The sequence below is a fragment of the Mercenaria mercenaria genome, chromosome 4 (genome assembly GCF_021730395.1).
Source record: "Mercenaria mercenaria strain notata chromosome 4, MADL_Memer_1, whole genome shotgun sequence".
In the NCBI taxonomy this organism is placed as follows: Eukaryota; Metazoa; Mollusca; class Bivalvia; order Venerida; family Veneridae; genus Mercenaria; species Mercenaria mercenaria.
In genome coordinates, this window is record NC_069364.1 from 46,549,183 (window position 1) to 46,571,373 (window position 22,191).

Consider the following 22,191-nt stretch of genomic DNA (forward strand, 5'->3'; position numbering starts at 1 on the left):
TGAGCTTTACTTTAATGTTTACCAGCAATCATCACAAAAATGTTGATTTTTATAGCCGTTTAACATACCAAACAATTTGTTAGACCTGGATATCAGTATTGTATCTGATGATTTCACATATGTCAAAGAATATTTGAATATTTGTTGTCAGGTCCTCTTTTGCATGTTTCAGATCCACCAGGCCAGGGAGCCATATTTTGATAGGTCTACAAAATATTTGTTGGGCATTGCTCATCAATGCTGGATTTTAGACAGCCAATTTATAATGGACTCAATAAATGCGTGTTTATCACTTTTCCGTTAGAAGTCGTAAATTCTTCGGGATCACGTGATTTTAAAATTGATTCAAGGGAATTTCCATTTACAGACGCGCGACAAAATAACTGTATTTCCATGATGGTAATTATACACGATTTGCATGAAAAATATAAGATATACAAGTTTTTAGTTTCAAATTGACAGTGACAATATATTAGGTCAAGACAATGTGCTTAATGTCTAAAATGTTATTGAATTAATGTAGCCATATGTACATAAATCAGTATATTTAGGTAAATTTCAATCACATTTTGTTTCTACAGTGTAAGTTATTCATTTATATTCATAAAACTATGATGACAAGAGATTAACGGACAAAAATTGCAGACGAAGTTGAGAAAACACTTTTGTTTGGGAAAAGCCTAAGTTGTCCTCCCGAAAACTTGTAATATAGCTGTGTATTACCTGTTTAATATGAATGATTTTCGTGAAGTTTTTGCAGTTGCAAAAATGTTGAATTCCCTATGCTAAGTTTGTAAAAATCACGTTATCGTTTGGGCGTATAATATATGTTGCATCTATTTATAAATTATAGTCTCGTTTCGGAGGATTCTTCCGAAAAAATCCGAAGATGAGGAACGGACTCGTAAGTAGTAAGAAAACATACTTTCAGTTTAAAATTGCCAATTATTTTTAGTTTATTTGTTGGCTATTGCTGAACATATTCATGACTACTTGGTCAGATCCGATGTAGTGGGTCATATTTTCAATAAAAAGGAAGTATCAGCTACAAACTCTGGTTTTCATATCATACTCGTTCGGGTATTAGTAGTGGACCTTTAATCATAAAATATTGAATCAAAATCTAAAAAGTCAATGGCATACTTAATGTATATCAAAATTACAATATAGTGGTGGTAGGATCTAAAACCTTGTAACTCAGATTTTGCGGGGGTTCACTTTCATTATTGTTACTCTGTTTTTAAAAGGCACTTGCTTTTGTCACTGTATATAACTTTGTTACTTTAAACTAATTTCACACGTCAAGGTCCTCATTTAGTATCAAAAGTGCAATAAAGCACATTGTTTTAAGGAACAAAACCTTTTTACTCCGCTTTCCTGGTGCTCTATTTTGTAATTGTTACTTTGGTCTTTAAATTGCAGATTTGTCTATCATTGTATGTAACTTTTTTACTGTAAAGTTATTTCGCACATCAAGGTCCTCATTTCATATAAATCATGTGCAATTATGTAGTCAGGATGCACATTTTCAGGGATCAAAACCTCGTAACTCAGAGTTTGCTGGTGTTTGCTATTGTAACAATTTGTTATCGTTACTTTGGTCTTTAAATTGCACTTGCAAGTGTCACTGTTTGTAACTTTGTAACTGTAAAGTAATTGCACTCATCAAGGTCCTCATTTAGTATCAAAAGTGCATTAAAATTCTTAGAAAGCATATTTCGCTTTCTTATATCTCTGTATGTAACCTTTTTACTGTTAAGTCATTTCAAACATCAAGGTCCTCATTTTGTATCAAAATTGCAATAAAGTCACAAAGGGCTTATTTTAGGAATCAAAACTTTGTAACTCAGATTTTGCCGGTGTTCGCTTTTGTTATTGTTACTTTGGTTTTATATTACACTTGCTATTGCTACTGTATGTAACTAAAGTAATTTCCTACCTACATCAAGGTCCTCATTTTGTATTAGCAATGCAATTTAGCACATTTTAGGGACTCAGATTTTACAGGTGTTAGTTTCTGATATTGTAATCTTGGTCTTTAAATTGCACTTGCCAATATCACTGTATTTGCCTTTGTATCTGTAAAGTATTTCACATATCCAGGTCCTCATTTCATATCAAAAGTGCATTAAAGTAGTCAGGAAGCAAATTTTTAGAGATCAGAACCTTGTAACTCAGATTTTGCTGGTTCTTGCTCTTGTTAATTAATTACTTTGGTATTAAAGTTGCACTTGCAAGTGTCACTGAGTGTTACTTTGTAACTGTAAAGCAATTTCACACATCTAGGTCCTCATTTCGTATCAGTCATGTGCAATCAAATTTTTAGGAAGCACATCATTATGGATCAAAATCTTGTAACCCAGAACTTGTTGGTGCTTTCTTTTGTTATTGTTACTTTGGTCTTTAAATTACACATGCAAGTGTCACTGAATGTAACTTTGTAACTTTAAAGTAATTTCACACATCTAAGTCCTTATTTTATATCAAAGGTGCAATAAAGTAGTAAGGAATCACATTTAGGTCAAAACCTTGTAACTCAGAATTTGCTGGTGTTTGCCTTTTTAATTCCCCCACAAATGGTGTGGGGTTATAGGAATGGTATCCTTCCGTCTGTCCGTCCGCTACACTTTCGTGGCCGCTCCATATCTTCTATATAGGTTTGAGCTTTCCATTTTGTGTCCGCTCTGTATCTCCTAATCCCCTTGAAGGATTTATATGAAACCTAGGTCAAATGATCACCTTATCAAGACGATGTGCAGAACCCATGAGTCAGCCATGCCGACTCAAAGTCAATGTCACAAAGGTTTGAGCCGTCCACTGTGTGTCCCCTCTGTATCTCCTAAACCCATTGAAGGATTTTCAATAAACTTGGGTCAAAGGAGTACCATATCAGGAACTCATGATTCACTTATGTCAACTCAAGGTCAAGGTAACAACTCAAGGTCAAATGTTTGAACTCTCTACCTCCTAAACCCTCGAAGGATTTTCATGAACTTGGGTCAAATGATCACCTCATCAAGATTATGTGTAGGATTCATGAGTCAGTCATGTCATCTCAAGATCAAGGTCACATCTCAAGGTCAAAGGTTTACCCTTTCACTATCAATAACAGTGGCGTGGGATTGAGCTGTCTTTCAGACTGCCTTGGTATTATTACTTTGGTAATAAACGCAACAATTATATTTGCTCACTTTTTCGCTTAAAAGCATATATCAGTACTATACCTTCCACGCCCCATCGATTATTTTGCATTCAGCACTCCACTTACGGTCATCTAAATGGGCTGGGCTCTAAATAACTGTTGTATTTAGCGAAGAATCAAGATTTAATCTCCATCACGCTGACGGGAGGGTCAGAATATACAGACGCCGCAACGAACGTTTTGCAAATAACTGTGTACGTGAGGTTTATCCGTACGGCGGTGGCGGAGTCATGGTATGGGCAGCTATAAATTCCACCTTCAAGTCCACCCTTGTTGTTTGTAATGGCCATCTAAACGCGAGACGTCACATCGATCAGATTCTTCAACCTCACGTTGTGCCAATATTCCGTCAACGTCAGAGACTAACGTTCATGCATGACAATGCTAGTCCACACACGGCTTTAATGACAAGACAGTTCCTAAAGCAAAACAATGTCCCCGTGTTACAATGGCCTGTGCGATCTCCAGATTGCAATCCAATAGAACACATGTGGAACGAACTTGGACGCAGGTTACATCGACGTCCTCATGCTCCTAACAATGTTGATGAGTTGACTCAGGATCTCCAAGAGGAATGGAGGAATATTCTAAGACGTGTTTACAGAAATCTGTGCACTTCCATGGCGCGTAGAGTGCAGGCTGTTATACAGAGGTGGTTATACGCGTAATTTACTGCATTGACGTTGAAGCATCGAAATAAATGTGACCTCAGACGAAATTCATTTTTTGGAGATGACATTGTTTTCTGTTATGTTTACTTTTGTTAGATATACAAGTTTGTATGGCTAAACATCAAATATGTTATAAATATTGACTGTTACAATACTTGTTGCGTTTCTTTTTTGTGTCAGTTTACTTACGTAACAGTAAAACAATTTCAAACATAAAGGTCCTCATTCTGTATCATAAAGTAATAAAGTGGTGGTAGGAAGTACAATTATAGGGATAAAGGTAATTTCAAACATCATGGTCCTCATTTTGTTGATGAAAGTGTCTTGTCTGAAGTTCATGCATCGATTCAAGGGAATAGAAATACAACATGAGCATAAAATATTATGGTTTGGGCACAAAAATCTATTTCATAGCATATGTATATCAAATGCATGGATTTCAATTTTTGCGGTATTCAAGCGACTTGCTTTAAGACTGCCTTGTAATTTCTATTGTTAGGAACAGTATTAAGTATAGAAGATACGGTTTTCCTGAAAAGTTTGGGCCTTATGACATCAAGACAGACAGGTAACATCATGAGAGTTTGTTTTAAAGTAATGGAAAGAGAGAAGACATTCACAAGGGTAAATTTTATTGTAAGCTCAATATTCAGTAAATGTCTTTCAAACTTAATTATGTTCACATAAAATGGACTAAACATAATAGAAATCAGATAGCTGTTGTTTGCATATGATGTTTAGGTAAGCATTCATTAGATTTGTTCAATATTATCATATATAATTTTTTAAATCCATTACTCAATGTTTTCTTGTCAGATGATACTGACATTTACTCATTGCAGTGGTTATTATTACTATTACTAACATTTTATCTGAACATACATGTATAACATGGTATAAGAAATAGCTGTTTTATTTTTGTTCTTTAATGTTTTTAGATACAGCAGAGACTATTGTTGTAACACTGTGCGGAGATCTGAGCATAAATGTACATAATTCACATTTGCGCAGATGATTTTTAGTCAAAACTTTGAATCCCGAGGGAGAACGCGAATTTACCCGTGAACTTTAACCTTTGTCATTAAATCTGTATTTCACTTATTACCTGACTGGAAAAAGTCATGTCAAAGAAGCACTTGAAGGTCAATTGTTAAAGAGCTTTTCTTGGTGTCTGCTCCATATTGTCCAAGAAGATTTTAAAAAATCTAATCAATTAACCTAATCAAGATAACATACAGAACACATAAATGGGGTCAGTCAAGGACACACTGCGGCCAAAGATCAATTAGCATAAATTCATGTCTACTTCATATCTTCAAAACAACTAGAATGAATTTCATGCAATAAGGTTAATTTGTAAACCTCATCTAGATAAGATGCAATGAGTACAACCCAGTTTGGTCGGAGTCAAGGTAACTTTTAGAGGTTAAAGGTCAAATAGATGGAATTTGTGTCCACATTATATTTTCTTAACTATTGATAGGATTTTCATGAAACTAGTATCAGTTATTAACCTTATCAAGTTGACATGCAAAGTGCACTCCTAAGGTTGCTAAGAACAAGGTCAATGTCTAACTTGAAGGTCATGGTCTGGATCACAACACTTTAATGGTATCAATGATTCCTCTAGGGTATCGAGGTCAGAACAATCTTAAGACACTTGTATGATGACAAGTATGGTCGACATATTCCTTCTGACATAGAGAGCTCTTACAAGAATTTCAGTAATTTGATTTTTGAATTCTTGATAGGAATATTTGAAAAGTAACAGTATGGCATTGTTGAAATTGTTGCATGTCAGTATGAATATATTATTATTCTTTTATCACAGTTGAAGTTTAGCCATAAATGGTATATACCTAAGCCATAATTAGTAAATGCCTAACTATGAAAACCTGCACAAATTATGAAAATAGAGAGTTTTAAGCCTTGTGAAAAAACTCTGATTTCATAGTATCACCAGAGGAGGAAAATGTTCATATCAATACTAGTCTAATGATCAGACTCTCAAAATATTGAGTGTAAACTGTATCAGTACAAAACTAACTATCAAGTCCTCACAAAGATTATGTATGTTTATAATATTTGTTTCAAAACTTTCTATCAATTCTTTGCATTTTCTTTTAAGAACCTGAGGCGGGAGAATAAATGGAAACAGAAACAATTTTAGACGAAATGGATAGTGAAAGAAATGATGTTGTTGCTTTGATTAATACCATTTATAACATAACTATAATAAGTACTGATGTAATAACTCCCATGAACACAGCTGGGAACAAGACAATAACAAACACAAGTAATAGGAAGCCATGGTCAAACATAGATAAGGAAGCCAACAGGCACTTGATAAATGTGTCGCTTTAGATAAATTACCAGGGAAGAAAGATTAAAAAACTACGAAAAGAAAGGGACCAGTCCTCAGATTAAGTTTTATGTCAAACAAGACATTCAGCGGGTTTGAACCTAACCCTAGGCCAAGTTCGAAAATGGGTCATCTGGGGTCAAAAAGTAGGTCACTACATCAAATCAAAGAAAAACATTAATTTTAGTCAGAATGATTATCTTGATATTAAGTAATATGGCACAAACAGTCAAGATGAAGATCACATTAGGAGATTAACTACACTCCTAATCTTTTTGTCTGGTCTTTAACTTTTTGTGCATGGAAGTACATGATATAATGTATTCAAATACCTTGGCATGAATATTTACCAATTCAAGACAGAGTGTCATGTGCAGATCCCAGACCTCTTTCTCAAAGGCCAAGTTATGTTTCTTGTTGTCCCCTGTTTAAGAGGTAAAATGTTAAGTTTAAACATGGTCAGTTTCTTGTCCGGTCAATAACTTTGCATGCAATAAGTTGTGTGAAAAATGTCCATAGCCTGGGACATTGTTAACTCGTGTTGAAAATTCTTAATTTGGGGTTTTGTTTTGTTTGTTCACATTTATGCCCTTATATTTTGATATCATAATCCAAGATGGGGCTTTGTGAGCTTCACTCATAACATTTTATTAAAAGGATTCATTATTCTAGGCCATATACTTTTTAAACTATGAGCATCACAAACAAAAATCTACTATTTTGGCTATTTCAAGGCCATAACTCTGTAATCAGCACCAAAATTCTCAAGAAGAATGCCAAGTGTGCAAGGCAACATCATGATAAAGATTCAAGCAAGGTTTCATGAATTTACATCAAATACTTTTTGAGCTATACACATTTATTATGTGAAAATGTGCATTTTTTACTATTTCAGGGGCAATAACTTTAAAAATAGGGGTGGAGCCAGCCAAAATATATAAGGTGTACAAGTTTTTATCACGATAAAGACTTATGCAAGTTCTCAACCATTTGTATTAAATACGTTTTGAGCTAGGTGTGTCACAAGGTGAAAATGTGCATTTTTTACTATTTCAGGCGCCATCATTCTAAAAATAGGAGCCGAACCCAAATGAAAAATTAGAGGTGAGCATGAAAATAGGGAGCGGAGCCAGAAGAAAAAAGGAGGTGCTCAAGTTCTTTTCATGATAAAGACTCATGCAAGATTTAGTCAATTTATATTAAATACATTTTGAGCTAGGCGCATCACAAGGTGAAAATGTGTTTTTTTTTACTATTTCAGGGGCCATAAGTGTGAACGTAGGGGCGGACCCAAATAAAAATAGGAGGTGCGTAATTTCATATCATGATTCAGACTCATGCAAAGTTTCATGAATCTATATAAAATACTTTTTGAGCTAGGCGTGTCACAAGGTGAAAATATGTATTGTTGACTATTTCAGGGACCAAAACCTCTGGAAATGGGGGGGGGGGGGGGGGCGGGGGCGTAGCCAGACGAAAAATACGAGGTGTGCAAGTTCATATCATGATAAAGATTCATGCAATGTTTCATCAATTTATATCAAAAACTTTTCGAGTTAGGCGCGTCATGAACTTCGGACGGACAGACGCACACACGCAGGCACGCACGGACAAGACCAAACCTATATGCCCCCACCACTCATGAGGGGCACAAAACCTTGTTTGTTATTTCGCATGCAACAAAGAAGAAAAAAAACATTCCGCGATAACAAATAACTTGCTGAAATGTATGTATTTATAAGTGAAATAGAATTGATATTTTCACTGTTTCAAACAATGCAAATATCATATTTATTTTTCACTGGTACGAAACTACACTTAAATGCGAAAAAATATTGATTATAAGTTATAGAAAATCCTTGCAAAATATACTTCAGTAAAGATATAGATGCATAAAATACTTACAAGGATTAAAGATATATATATTCTATTATAATAAAATGTAAAAGAAATCAGGAAACGTAATAGAACTATTTACTCTTTTTTTCTATAAATATATTCTGCCGTCAAGACATTGTTACGTCATGATGCCATGCACGTGACGTTGCGCGGACAAACTGGATTTAATTTGGTAAAATCTTAAGAGAATTAAAACACAAAAAATAAATAGAAAATCTCTTTGTTCCAGTGTAAGATCGAAATAAATTTCACTCGTGAACACCATAATTTACATTTTCACTCGTGGCTGCGCCACTCTGAAACATTTTGCATTATAGTGTTCACTAGATGACATATATTTCGATCAATTTTGTTTCTGACATGTCTTTACTTTGTCTGGGGTTCAGTTTGCTGTAATTATTCAGAGTTCACATTCTTATTGCCAGAAATTTGAATAATGTGATGCGACGGAATTATTTTGTATCAGATGCTTTCTGAATATTGTGTGCTTCTAGCCTACATTTTGAATGCAAAATTCTCCATAAGTATATAAACGATACCCAAATCGTTTCGTGTCAATGATAAACCAATGTGTTAGTTAACTTATTACAGCAGAAACTGGTTTTATCTGTTCCTATCAAGATGTTTTTCTTATTTTATTCTAGGCCAGGATATATTTTCTTGAAAAAAATAAAATGTTTAAATTTCCGTAAAAATATAATGTCACCACTTTACGGAAGTTTTAAATATATGAATTCCAGTCGAAAAAAGTGACAAAATGTGTTTATGTAAGGAAAAAATAACATTTTAAGATTAAAATCCTAAAAATAAATAAAAAAGCAAGCGATATTTTTGCAAACAACCTATACTTGATTTATCTATACACTGTTCGTAATGTAAAGTTATTGATGCATTATATGTATGAATAGATATACATGTATAAGTGACCGGTCAGTTTTATTACAGTGGTTCAGGTAGTTATTTAAGTACATGTACATGTCTGTATAGCTGTGTTATAAGTGATGGCAGGTATTTGTTTGCTGTATAACATTAATACTAAGAAAAGGCAGTCATCTTATCAAGCCGTAAGGTGGGTTCTTGCTTGGGATAAGTACCAGTGGCACAGATAATATTTGAGCCGCGCCATGTGAAAACCAACATAGTACAATTTTGACCAGCATGAATCCAGACCAGCCTGTGCATTTGTGCAGTCTAGTCACAGATCTGTGCTGTCCGCTAACGGTTTCTCTAATTCCAATAGGCTTTGAAACCGAACAGCATGGATCCGGACCAGAGTGCGCAGATGCGCAGGCTGGTCTGGATCCATGCTGATCGCAAACGCAAAACACTATGTTGGTTTTCTCATGGCTCGGCTCATTTGGCATAAACATATAATAAAAATGTATCCGAAATGACAGTTCTTTGTGGGGCTTGCCTAAGGAAGCTGTACTGGAAAAAGTTAAATCGGGAAAAGTCTGACAACAACCCATTTAAAGATAATGTTGTCTATGGCTGAAGTTGTGAGCAAAACACATTCGAAATGTGTCATTTGTAGGACTAAAGTGGAGCAGTCGATGGTTGTGAGCAAAACACATTCAAAATGTGTCATTTGTAGGACTAAAGTAGAAGCAGTCGATGCATAAAAATTCCACCTGAAACTCGGCTGGACCTTTCAGTTCGTTTTCGCGTCTGGCCGTATTTGTATATGTCATCTGCATGGAACGTGACTTGACACATCACTTTCGTGGCATCACACTGAATGTGAAACCGTCACTGTCATGACATGAAGCTACTGTTCTGGACCTATGCATCACAGGCATATCAATGTCAAGCGTTATTTCTGTTGGATGGACTATAGTCAGGGTCAGATTATCTGCTGTGCACATATTGACTCTTTTTTGTGGTGTTTAGACCTAGTCCGCCGCAAAGAACAATACTCAATTCAGTTTTCACAGAAGGAAGAACATGAAGTAATGAATGCGTGTGACATTTAGTTCGTGTCTAAAAGAAATAGATATAAACGCACAGAAGAAAATGAAAAAATTAAGAAATGAAAAATATATAAAAATACAAAAAATAATAAAAAAACAAAATAGGAAACAAATAACATCCTCATCGCTAATGGCTGGCGTGCGCGTCGCAAGGAGGGCATGCAGAAGATTACCTGGTGTGTTGCTAGTATTTTACAGCACACATTTGCCAATCTACTGCAACAAACAACCAGGATAAGCCAATGAAAATTCAACCCAACGAATAATATTCACAGTAGTTGCCTTTCTCACTAATATACATGTATAAAATGCCTATGTGTACCCTTATAAACATTTGTATAGTATTTGAGTTACAAACAGATGTAAAAATATGTGCCAATCTAATTATTAAACATGAATGTAAAAAGTATTGGTAACTTTACATTTAGGAACACCCTGTAGTTATATTTTTTTATTAAAAGTACTGTTCCACCACTTGCATCAACACAATAGTCACGGAAAATGTGTCTAATTAATATCTACATATGCTGGCCAAATATGGTTTTGATGCACGGGTGGGAACAATGTTGTATAAAGCGATATAGCTTTTATATGTATAATAACAGGGTACGTAATTCTATTTAGAGCAAAATCACCGTTTTATGAAACAAATATTGAAAATTTGACTTTAAGAAATAATCTCAAATATGTATTTTTATGGTGTATGTAATTAAATACTTATTTCTTAGTGGTTTATTTTTCACTCTTGGAGTAGGCAAATTCATATAGAAAGTGTCCGAAGTCCTTTCAAGCTGTTTATATTTTCAGTGAATTATAGAAAAAATAGAGTGACGGTAAATAAATTGTACCTTTACATTAGGTGAAATATGTCGTCTTTTTTAAATATAAAAGCTAAATTATAATTATTTTCACTTGATCTACGTTTGAACGCGAAAGTTCATAAAATTTTCTTTTATGGTAATGTTATTAATTTAAATACTGGAAAAAAAAAACAGTCAGTTATGAAATTTGGTTTAAATCTATAAATGTGTAACTTTCAAATCAAACAAAACTCTGCACAATGTGTACATGGAAAAATTATCCACTTATTTCGACATTGAAAAGATAAACTCTAAAATGATATTAGCAATGGTTGTGAATATTAGGTTTCCTGGTAGCAAAGTTTGTAAAACTCCCTAAAAGTGAGTAAATATGCATTTCAGAGAGGCCCCAGGTTCAAGTCGTAGCCGGGATGTACTTGATGTTCAGAGTGAACGAGCCCTCAAACTTGTGCTAATACACGTTTAATTAAAGCACTAAATGGAGGATATCTGTTTTTTTTTATGTTATAACGGGTATTGTCACGACAAATAAATAATTTCACAAACGCAAAACGAACATCTGTACCCTTTTAACATTAAATTTTTACACTTATTAGTCTTATTAAGGAGTGTTATTTTTGTTGTGGTCAGAATCAATATTGGCTGCGGTTTTCATTGCCTTCCTGATTCCATAGATCCTTGTTATGCCCATGGCTTGTTTTTTATACCAAACTTGAATATTTTTCGCGCCTTTGTAGCCACAGAAAAAAATACGGACTGTGTATATATTTCATTTCATCAGGCCTCTTACTTGAGTATGTTTAAAACAAATGTACTGGGTCTTTATGCTGATCTACTACAGCGTATGCTCTAGGTTTGCTTAATTTGCAACATTTTTTCCAAGTACATTAATGGTACTTGCATATTTAAACGGATGTTAACAATGTACTTGAAAAAAATGACGATTAAACGTGTCATTTCTTCATGGGGTAGAGGTAAAATATCGTCAAATATTGAAAAATTAAAGTCGGTGACCGCTAAGTATTTATGTGTCTGCTAGACGTACACACAATGTGAAACAACATACCAAAATTTTACGTTTTTTTATCGAGTCGATTTTTTATAAACTGGATTTTAAGGCAAAAGTTGTAACAAAACTTGATGTGAGATTTTCCGTTCTGACGTCACAATATCGTCTCTGACGTCCTATGCGTAAATCTTAATTCGTTGAATTTTATACCATTAATTAGCATTTTCTGAATGCAAAGTGACAATTATTTTGTATTTTTCATTTATATGACATTCAGAGCGCGGGAAAGGAAAAATGCCGAAAGCACTCGGAACTGGGCGTTGCACGAACATAACCCCCTTATTTGTATTCATTTTTTTGACACAAAAAAAATTTCCGAAAAGTCTCACTTAATTAAAAAAAAAAAAAAAATAAATAAAAAAAAATCCGACCTACCTACCCTAATTTTTTTAGCATGACGTCAGGGGCCATGTTTTTTTTACACAATAGCAAAAATCACGAACAATAAGGCGAAAAAGTAAAACCGGAACTCAATCGCATATATCCTGAATTTTGTACAGTATAAATTTCATGCCAATATTCGGCAAAAAAAATGGGGCGCATTCCACCTTAAATTGTCCATTTCATATCCGCGCCAAGTAGTTGAATTTCCCGGCTTTATCGTGATTCCCTTGAAACTGAAAATAGTCAGAGTACACGATATGTCGTGGGGTCCCATAAAAATCTAGTATTTGGCGAGCCCAAAACCCAAAACAAAAGACAGGACTTTATTATGCTTTTAAAAATTTTGGTGGCAGTTGGTATTTGGTAGTTTAAAACATTCAAATTAACCAACACGTCCCTGGGTTGCCATTGGTTTTTAAAAATGTAAAAACCAAGTTGTTCCCTTTTTAAAACATAATGATAAAAAATCTTTCTTTTCCTTGTTTTTTTCTTTAATTTAAACTTCATTTCTTAAAATGCATTCGCTTTTCTAAAAAGAAACCCTTGAGACCCCAGTTCCCAATTTTCGCGAATTTTTCGGGAAAAAAAGTTTTTTTTTTTCAGTCAAAAATGGTTTAAAATCATTCAAAAGGGAAATTTTATAGGGTCTTTCATATCTTTATCCGACACTTTCAAGGGTAAAGATCATTTCGTGGAAAACACTCGGAGAACCAGTTGCCAATTCGCGTGTAAAACCCAAAATGCCTATGGTGGGCCCTTTTGGGGTTTTATTCGACATTTTACATACAGTAAAAGTTTTTTGGGTTTTAAAAATTGAAAAAAAAATTTTTTTCTAACCTTGTTTTGTTTTTAAAATTGTAATATTTTTTCCCTTTTTTAAATGCATTCGCATTTCTAAAAAAGCACCAGGAGAGCCAGTTGGAAAATTCGCGATATGTTTCAAAAAAACCCGATTTTTCGGACACATTTTAAAAAAAAAAATAATTAAATTTTTTTATATTATTTCGTTCTTTTGTATCAATCCCCTCCCCACTTTAAACTATAGTTCCAGTCTTGGAAACAATCGGGAAGACCCAAATTTCCCAAAATTGGGTTTGGGGTTTAAAAAAACGGGCCTACTGGTAGGCTTTGGGTTTTTCCAACTTTTTTACAGACGGGTCAAATTTTTTTGTCGAAAATGTTTTAAAAAAAATCAATCTATCCTTGTTTCTTTCCCTTTAATGTTAAATTTTTTTTCTTTAAAGGCTTTCCCAACGGGTTCCCCAAAATGACCGGAGGTATTTTCCCAATTTCCCGGATATTTTCAAAAAAGGTCGATTTTTCGACACATATGCATAAAAAAATTCGATTTTACAGTTTATTTTTTTCTTTGTTTTCAAATACGAATTTCCAACTTTTTTTAGGTCAGTTTTGGGAAAAACACTCAGGAGGGGCCAGTTGGAAATTTCCCGGTTTTTTTAAAGAAAAAGCCTTTTTTCGGGGACCTTAAAAAAAAAAAAAATTTTTTAAATTTTTATTTATATTTCTTTTCTTTTGTTAATCCCCTTACACTTTAAACTTTATGGGTTGTTTGGAAAACAATCAGGGAGACCATTTGGCAATTGCGTCCCTGGGGTTTAACCCAAACTGCCTACTGGTAGGCGTTGGTTATTCAACATTTTACAGACAGTCAAATTTTTTGTCAAAAATTGATAAAAAAAATAAATTATTCCTTGTTTCGTTTTTTAAATTTGTTAATATTTTTTCCCTTTAAAGGCTTTCCCAACAGTTAAAAATTGCCCAGGGAGTTATTTCCCCCAAATTCGGGGATTTTTTCGAAAAGTCGATTTTTCAAAACCCCATAGGGCTTTAAAAATAATTCGTTTTTTACAGATGTTTTGTTCTTTCGTATCAATATACGCATTCCCGGGACGTATGGGGTCGTTTTGGGGAAACCATTCGGGGAGAGCCGGGTTGCCAATTGCCGGCGAAAAACCCAACTCCCTTTCTTGTGGCAGGGGGGTTTATTCGACTTTTTTTACAACGGGCATATTTTTGGGGTTAGAACATGTTTAAAAAAAATCATTCAAAACCCTTGTTTTTTTTTGGGTTTTATGTTGGGTATTCATTCTTTCAAATGAATTTCAATAGTCGAAAAAACACACCAGGCACCCAGCTCCCAAAATTCGCGTTTGGGTTTTCAAAAAAGGGAAAAAACCGAATTTTTAGCCCCAAAAATTAAAAAAAATAATTAAATTTTTAATATTTTTTGTTTATTTCTTTATCAATATCCGACATTTAAAAAACTATAGGTCGTCTTGGAAACACTCAGGAGACCCAGTTCCCAAATTTGGCTTGCGAATAACCAACGGGCCAAACGGGTTTGGGCTTTTGGGGTTTTTGGGACATTTTCACGGGACGGGGTCATTTTTTTTGGCCCCCCCGAAAATGTTTAAAAAAAAAATAAATCAGTTTTTTCGTTTTAAAATGTTAATTTTTTTTCCCCTTTTAATGATTAAAGGGAGTCTAAAATGCACCAGGGGGACCCAATTTTCCAAATTCGCGTTTTTGTTTCGGGAAAAGGGGATTTTTCAGACACATATAAATTTAAAAAAATTCAATTTTTACATATTTTTTTGTTCTTTCTTACCCTTTATCCGACACGTAAAACGTTTTGGTCAGTTTTAAAAAATTCTCAGGAGAGCCAGTTCCCCCAATTCGCGTGCAAATTCCCAACTGCCTAGGGTAGGCATTTGGGTTTTATTCGCTTTTTACCCACGTCTGTTTTTTGGGTCGAAAATGTTTAAAATTTCATTCTAACCCTGGTTTTGTTCTTTTTTTGTTAGTTTTTTTTCCCTTTTAAAATTTTGCATTCAACAGTCTAAAAAATTAACCGGGGAAAAGGCCAGTTCCCAAATTTCGCAAATTTGTTTTAAAAAAAAACCCAAATTTTTTTTTCAGAAAAAATATGAAAAAAAAATTTAAATTTTTACCCTTTTTAAATTAAAATTTTGTTCTTTCGTATAAATTTATCTGACACTTTAACGAAATTAGGTCAGTCTTGAAAACACTCAGAAGACCCAGTTCCCAAAATTCGCGTGGGGAATAACCAACTGTACTGGTAGGTATTTTGTTACCCGTTTTTTTAAACGGACGTAATATTTTTTGGTTTCAAAAAAATGATAAAAAAAATAAATTCTAGTTCATGTTTCTTTTTTAAAAATTTTTAATATTTTTTCCCCTTTTAAATTTAAAATTCAAGATTTCTCAAAATGCACCAGGGAAGCCATTTGGGCAAATTTTGGGTTTATGTTTCAAAAAAAACCCAAATTTTCGACAGATATGAATACAAAAATTAAATTTTTTACATATATTTTTTTTTTTCTTATCAATATCGACACTTTTGAAGGGTATAGGTCAGTTTTTAAAAAACTTTTCGGAAAACCCAGTTCCCAAATTTTCGCGTGCGAAAAAACCCAACTCCCTATGGTAGGCATTTGGGGTTATTGGGACATTTTACAAACGTCTGGGGTTTAAGGTGGGAAAAATGAAAAAAAATTTTTTCATTTTATCCTTGTTTTGTTCTTTAAATGTTTTTTTTTCCCCTTTTTAAAGATTCAAAGTCTAAAAATGCCCCGGGGAGACCCAAGTTGCCAACTCGCGATATTTTTTCAAAAAAAAACCGATTTTTCAGAAAACAAAAGAAAGTAATTCAATTTTACATATTTTTTGTTCTTTTTTTCATTACCCGACATTTAAAAACGTATAGGTCAGTTTTGGAACAATAAAGGGAAAAACCATTTTCCCAAATTCCCCGTTTTGGGGGAAAAACCCAAACTGCCTACTGGTAGGCATTTGGGGTTTATTTTTTTTTTTAAAAGGACAGTCATAGTTATGGTCAAAAAGGGATAAAAAAAATCGGGTTTTTAGTCCTTGTTTCCTTTTTTTAATGTTAATATTTTTTCCTTTAAAGGCATTAAAACAGTCAAAAAAATGCACCAAGAAAAAGGAGTTCCCCAATTTCCCCGATTTGTTTCAAAAAAAAGCCAATTTTTCAGACACATAGCTTTAAAATTAATTAAATTTTTTAACATATATTTTGTTTTTTCAATCGTTTTCCCAAACATTTTTAATTTAATAGATCCGTTTTTGGGAAAAAAATTCAAGGACCCAGTTGCCAATTGCGGGGCAAAAAAACCAAAACTCCCTTTCTGGTAGACATTTGGGTTTAAATTGGGCCCATTTTACTGACAGTCATTGTTTTGGTCAAAATTTAACAAAAATCAATCTAGTCCTTGTTTCGTTTTTTTTAATGTTAATATGTTTTTTTAAAAAATGCATTCAACGTCTAAAAAATGCCCCGGGGAAGAACCAGTTCCCAAATTTTCCGCAAATTATTTTTTCGGGAAAAGCCGATTTTTCAGACACTAGGGGTTTTAAAATAATTCAAATTTTTTTTTATTTTTTTTTTTTCGTATCAATATCCGACACTTTAAACCCGTATAGATCCGTCTTGGAAACAATCGGGGGAAGCAGTTGCCAATTCGCGGGGGAAAAAATTTCAACTCCCTTTACTGGTAGGCATTTGGGGTTTTTAAAACTTTTTAAAAGGACAGTATAGTTTTGGTCGAAAATGAAAAAAAAAAAATAAATTCTAGCCCCTTGTTTCGCCCTTAAATGTGAATATTTTTTCCTTTTAATGCTTTCAAGAATCTAAAAAATGCCCCGGGGACCCAGTTCCCAATTCGCGATATGTTTCGGGAAAAGCCGAATTTTCGGGACACAATGAATAAAATAATTTTTTTTTAAAACAAAATTTTTTTTTTCTTTCATGTCAAATCCGACACTGTGAACGTTTGGGTTTCGGGTTTTGGGGAAAACTCAGGGGGGCCAGTTCCCAATTCGCGTGGGGAAAAAACCACTCCCTACGGGTGGGGTTTTGTTTATTGACTTTTACGGCAGTCTGTTTTTTTAGGTCGAAAATGATAAAAAATTTCTTTTCTTACCCTTGTTTTGTTTTTTTAATTTTAAATTTTTTTTTCCCTTTAAATCCCATACAAAAGTCTAAAAAATGCCCCGGGGAAAACCCAATTTTGCCAATTCGCGTTTTTTTAAGAAAAGCCGTTTTTTTTTCAGACACATATGAATTAAAAAAATTCAATTTTCCCATATATTTTGTTCTTTCGTACCCAATACCCACACTTTAACGTTGGGGTCAGTCTTGGAAAACACTCGGGAAAGCCAGTTCCCAAATTCGCGTGCGAAAAACCCAAAATGCCTAGGGGGACCCATTTGGGTTATTCGAAATTTTTTTACTGCCCGTCATTTTTTTGGGTTTAGAACAGGATAAAATTTTCCCATTCTAACCCTTTTTTTTGTTATTGTTTTATGTTAGTATTTATTCTTTTAAGTGCTTTAAACCCCGTCTAAAAATTGCACCAGGGGGCCCAGTTGCCAATTCGCGTTTTGTTTCGGGAAAAAAAAAGCCCTTTTTTCAGAAACATTTAAAATAAAAAAAATTCAATTTTACATAAAATTTTTTTTTTTTGTTTTCTTTTCCCGCACTTTAAAAGTATAGGTCAGTTTGGAAAAAAATTTCGGGAAAGAGCCAGTTCCCAATTCGCGTGCGAAAAACCCAAACCTCCCTACGGGGAGGCTTTTGGTTATTCAACATTTTCGGACAGTCATATTTTTGGGTTTCAAAAAAGGAAAATTAAAAAATCGGGTAAAGTCCTTGTTTCGTTCTTTATTTTTTAATTTTTTTTCCCTTTTAAAATTTGAAATTAAAGGTCAAAAAATTGCCCAGGAGAAGGCCAGTTCCCAAATTTGCGTTTGGTTTCGGGAAAAGCCTTTTTTTTTCAGAAAACTACGCATAAAAAATTCAATTTTACCTTTATTTTTTTCTTTGTATCGATTTCCGAAAACTTTAAAACGTAAGGTCCGTCTTGGAAACCCATTCAAAAGAGTTTATTTTGGTCAATTCGCGGCGAATAACCAACTCCCTAGGGTTTGGAAAGTTGGTTATTAAACATTTTACAGACGCCCATATTTTTTGGTTTCGAAAATGATAAAAAAATAAATTTCTGTCCTTTTTTCTTTTTTTAATTTTTAATATGTTTTCCTTTTTAAAGGTTTCAACAGTCTAAAAAATTGGGAAACAAAATATTGTTTAATAGTTGAAATATGTTTTTCCTACCCAATTTAAAAGGGTTTTGTCATTTTCCCTAAGGGGAAAAATGACAGCTTTAAATAGCTGAATAATCATACTATGTCCCTAAAAAAACTTTTGTTAAATTTAAACGCCCCTTTATTATTTAAATAATACATGGCAGGTGATTGTTTTTTTTATATTTCGGCTCGGTTTTAAATCCGGTTTTGGGTTTTGGACAATATCAATAAAAAAACCCTCATTGCATGGGGTTTCAGGGGGGGGAAAAAATTACTTTTTTTTGGGGGTTGCCAATATCAATAACCCCCTTCACGGCATGGCTCAGGGGGGAAAAATTTCAGTTTTTGGGTTGACATTTAAATTTTAACCCTTCCTGTGGAAACCCTTTGGGGGTAAAATATTTTTGGGGAAAATTGGCCCAATATAAATAAAAAACCCTCACTGAATGGGCCCTGAGGGGGGGTTGAAAATACATTTTTCGGGTTTTTGAAAATACAATGACACCCTCATTTGCTTTCGGTCAGGGTTTGAAAATACATTTTTTCGGGGTTGAAAATTTTCAATGACACCCTAACTGCATCGGTCAGGGGGGGAAAATTTCGGGTTTTTGGGGGTTGGACAATATCAAGGGACACCTTCACTGCATCGGTTTGGGAGGGAAAATTTTCGTTTTTGGGGTTTTGACAATATTAAAACCGTTTTTACCTTTTTTTATAAGAAGCAACAAAAAAAAAAAAAAATTAAAAATTAGCAACTGAAAGTTTATTAGGGAACAAAGAAATGCTTGCATTTTTGGCATTTTTTTAAATTTGCAAATTTTTTTTTATTTTAAATTGGGGTTTTTCATCCTTATAAAATTAAATTTATTTCTTTACAGGGAAAGTTCGTTCAAAAACCATTACATAAAGAAAGTTCCCTTCTTTATTTTAAAGGGGGAAATTTTTTAAAAAAGAAGAAAAGGGCCCCTTAAATCCTCTTTCGAAGATTGCATCCCGTTATAATAGGGGTCGTTATTAAATTTTATAAAGGGATATTTGAAAATTTTTAATCATTTTGTCATTTTGGCGTTGTGGTTTTGTTAAATTATTAGAGAATTTTATGTTTTTTGTGAAAATTTAGGTAAAAATGGGAATTTCCCTTTTTATCACATCATTTATCGGTTTCCTAGATTGCTAAGACGATGCATGTCTTTAATATTACTCCCGTCAAAAAAATGGACTTAACCTCGCGCGGGACTTTTTGGGTTTAGGGCCCAGTGGTAAAATTTTTTGTAATTACACTAGCAGTGTGTGAAAAAATTTAAGAAGGATGTGTAAAAAAAAAACATTGTTATATGGGGCTGCACCAGGGGAAAAAAAACCAAAACATAGTGTTTTTTTGCGACCGCATGGTCCGGGACCACCCTGCGCATTGAAACAGTCTGGTCAGGATCCAAGCTAGCTTTTCCCACTTTCAAATTTCTATTGCAATTAGAAAAAAAATCCGTTAGCGAACAGCAGGACCCTGACCAGACTGCGCGGATGCGCAAGGCTGGTCTGGATCCATGCTGGTCGCTTACCCAAAAATTTTGGGTTTTCTCTTGGCGCGGCCCCATTTTATGATATAGTAGATTTTATATAAATCTTAAATTTTTAAAAACCCTCAACTCGACTATTTGTTATTGAAAATATCAAAGCAATAACCAAAAACTTGTGTTTTAAAATTTACTTTTTAAATTAGGGTTTTTAAAAAATAAAAACAGACGTAAAAATTAAAAAATTTTGGAAAAATTTTCAGATGTGTTTAAATATTTATTGCTTTACAACAAAAATTTGATTTTTTTTAATAATAATTTAAAAAATAAAAAACCCCTTTTTTCTTTTTGTGGGTTACTTTTGCTGGATATTGGGCAATATTAGATTTAAAAATTCAATAACAGTTTTTTTTTTCGGAAATTTATCGGGGAAAAAGCCCTTTTTTTTGTTTTTTTATCCTTTTTTGTGTCTTTTTCCTTTTTTTAAAAATTTTTTTTTTAATTTGGGAAAGGTTTAAATTTTTCCCGGGGTTGACAACTGGTTTGGTCCCCTTTTAAACTGAAAATTTTTAATTTTCCCAATGCCTTTGACCTGCCCTGAAATGAACTTGGGGCATTTTCCCCCCCAAAGTCAGATGTTTCAGCTCTGAGGGAAACTCTGCACATTGTTTAAAATTTTCAAAGCTTTAATTATCCCCATTGAAAACCCGATTTATGCCCAAAAGGTTCCTGTCCAGCTTGATTTATGATTTTAAAACTTCTTGAAACTGATCTCATGAAGGGTTTGTTTTTGGGAAATTGCCCTGCGGGCTTTTTTTTCCCCCCGAGGGATTTTCATTGGGGCTTGTTTCCCCATGTGAATTTATTTAAGGGTTTATGGCATTTGGGGTTATTTTATTTTTGTCAAAAATTTTCACTATTTCGGTCAAAAAGTCATAGAAGGGTATTAAATTTTTTTAGATTTTCCCTTTTTTAAACATTTAGTTTGAAATTTTTCCCCTTCAATTTCTGCATTTTTCATTTGGAAAAATTCGGGGAGAGCCTGTGGCCTGCAAAAAAAAAACAACTACCCACCCTTTTTTCGGCCCTTAAATTTTCCCCGCATTGAGTTTTGCAACATTGAATGTTTCACTAGTAAAACCTATGTTTTAAAACCCTTTAACCCCCAACCTTTAGTCCCGTATTTTGAAAAACAAATATGCCCTATTTTTAAATAGGAGCGAAATTTTAATTTGAAAGCGTTACTTTTAGCAGTAAGGATTTTTTGATTTTCCATTTTTTAAAGGCCGGGTTTTAAAAAGAAAATTTTTTATTTTTTTTTTTTTTTTGTCCCTTTTTTTTTTTGGGTTTTTTTTAATGCATTTTAAAAGGGAAAAAAAAAATAACATTAAAGAACAAAAAAGAAAAAAAAATAAAAAAAAGAATTATTTTTCATTTTCGACCTAAACATGGGCTGTTGTAAAATGTTCAATAACCAACTGCCCACCCGGGGGGTTTTTTTCGCCCCGCGAATTTTGGCCAATGGGTTTCCTGGTATTTCCCAAGGGCTGACCTATACGTTGATTGTGTTGGGGTATTGATATGAAAGAACAAAAATATATGTTTAAATTGAATTTTAATTCATATGTGTCTGAAAAAAGGATTTTCTGAAAATAAACGCGAATTGGCAAAATGGCCCCTTCCCGGTTTATTTTGAGGACTGTTGAATAAAATGAAAGGGGAAAAAAATTAAATTAAAGAAAAAAAAACAAGGACTTGGAAATTTACTTTTTTTTATTTTCGACCAAAAAATATGACTGTCTGTAAAAAAGCCCCCAATAAACCCAAATGCCCACCAGTGGGAAATTGGTTATTTTGCCCCGCGAATTGGCAAAGGCTCTTGAGTGTTTCCAAGACGGACCCATACGTTTGAAAGTGTCGGAAAAAAAGTACCCAAAGGAAAAAAAATATATGTTTTTAAAATTTAAAAAATTTTAAAGCATATGTGTCTGAAAAAAACGGCTTTTCTGAAACAAATCGGGAATTGGCAAATGGCTTCCTGGTTTCATTTTGAGGGCTGTTTAATGCTTTTTTAAAAGAATATTAAAAACAAAAATAAAAGAACAAAACAAGGGGTTTTGAAAGAATTTTTTTTCATGTTCTCCCAAAAAAA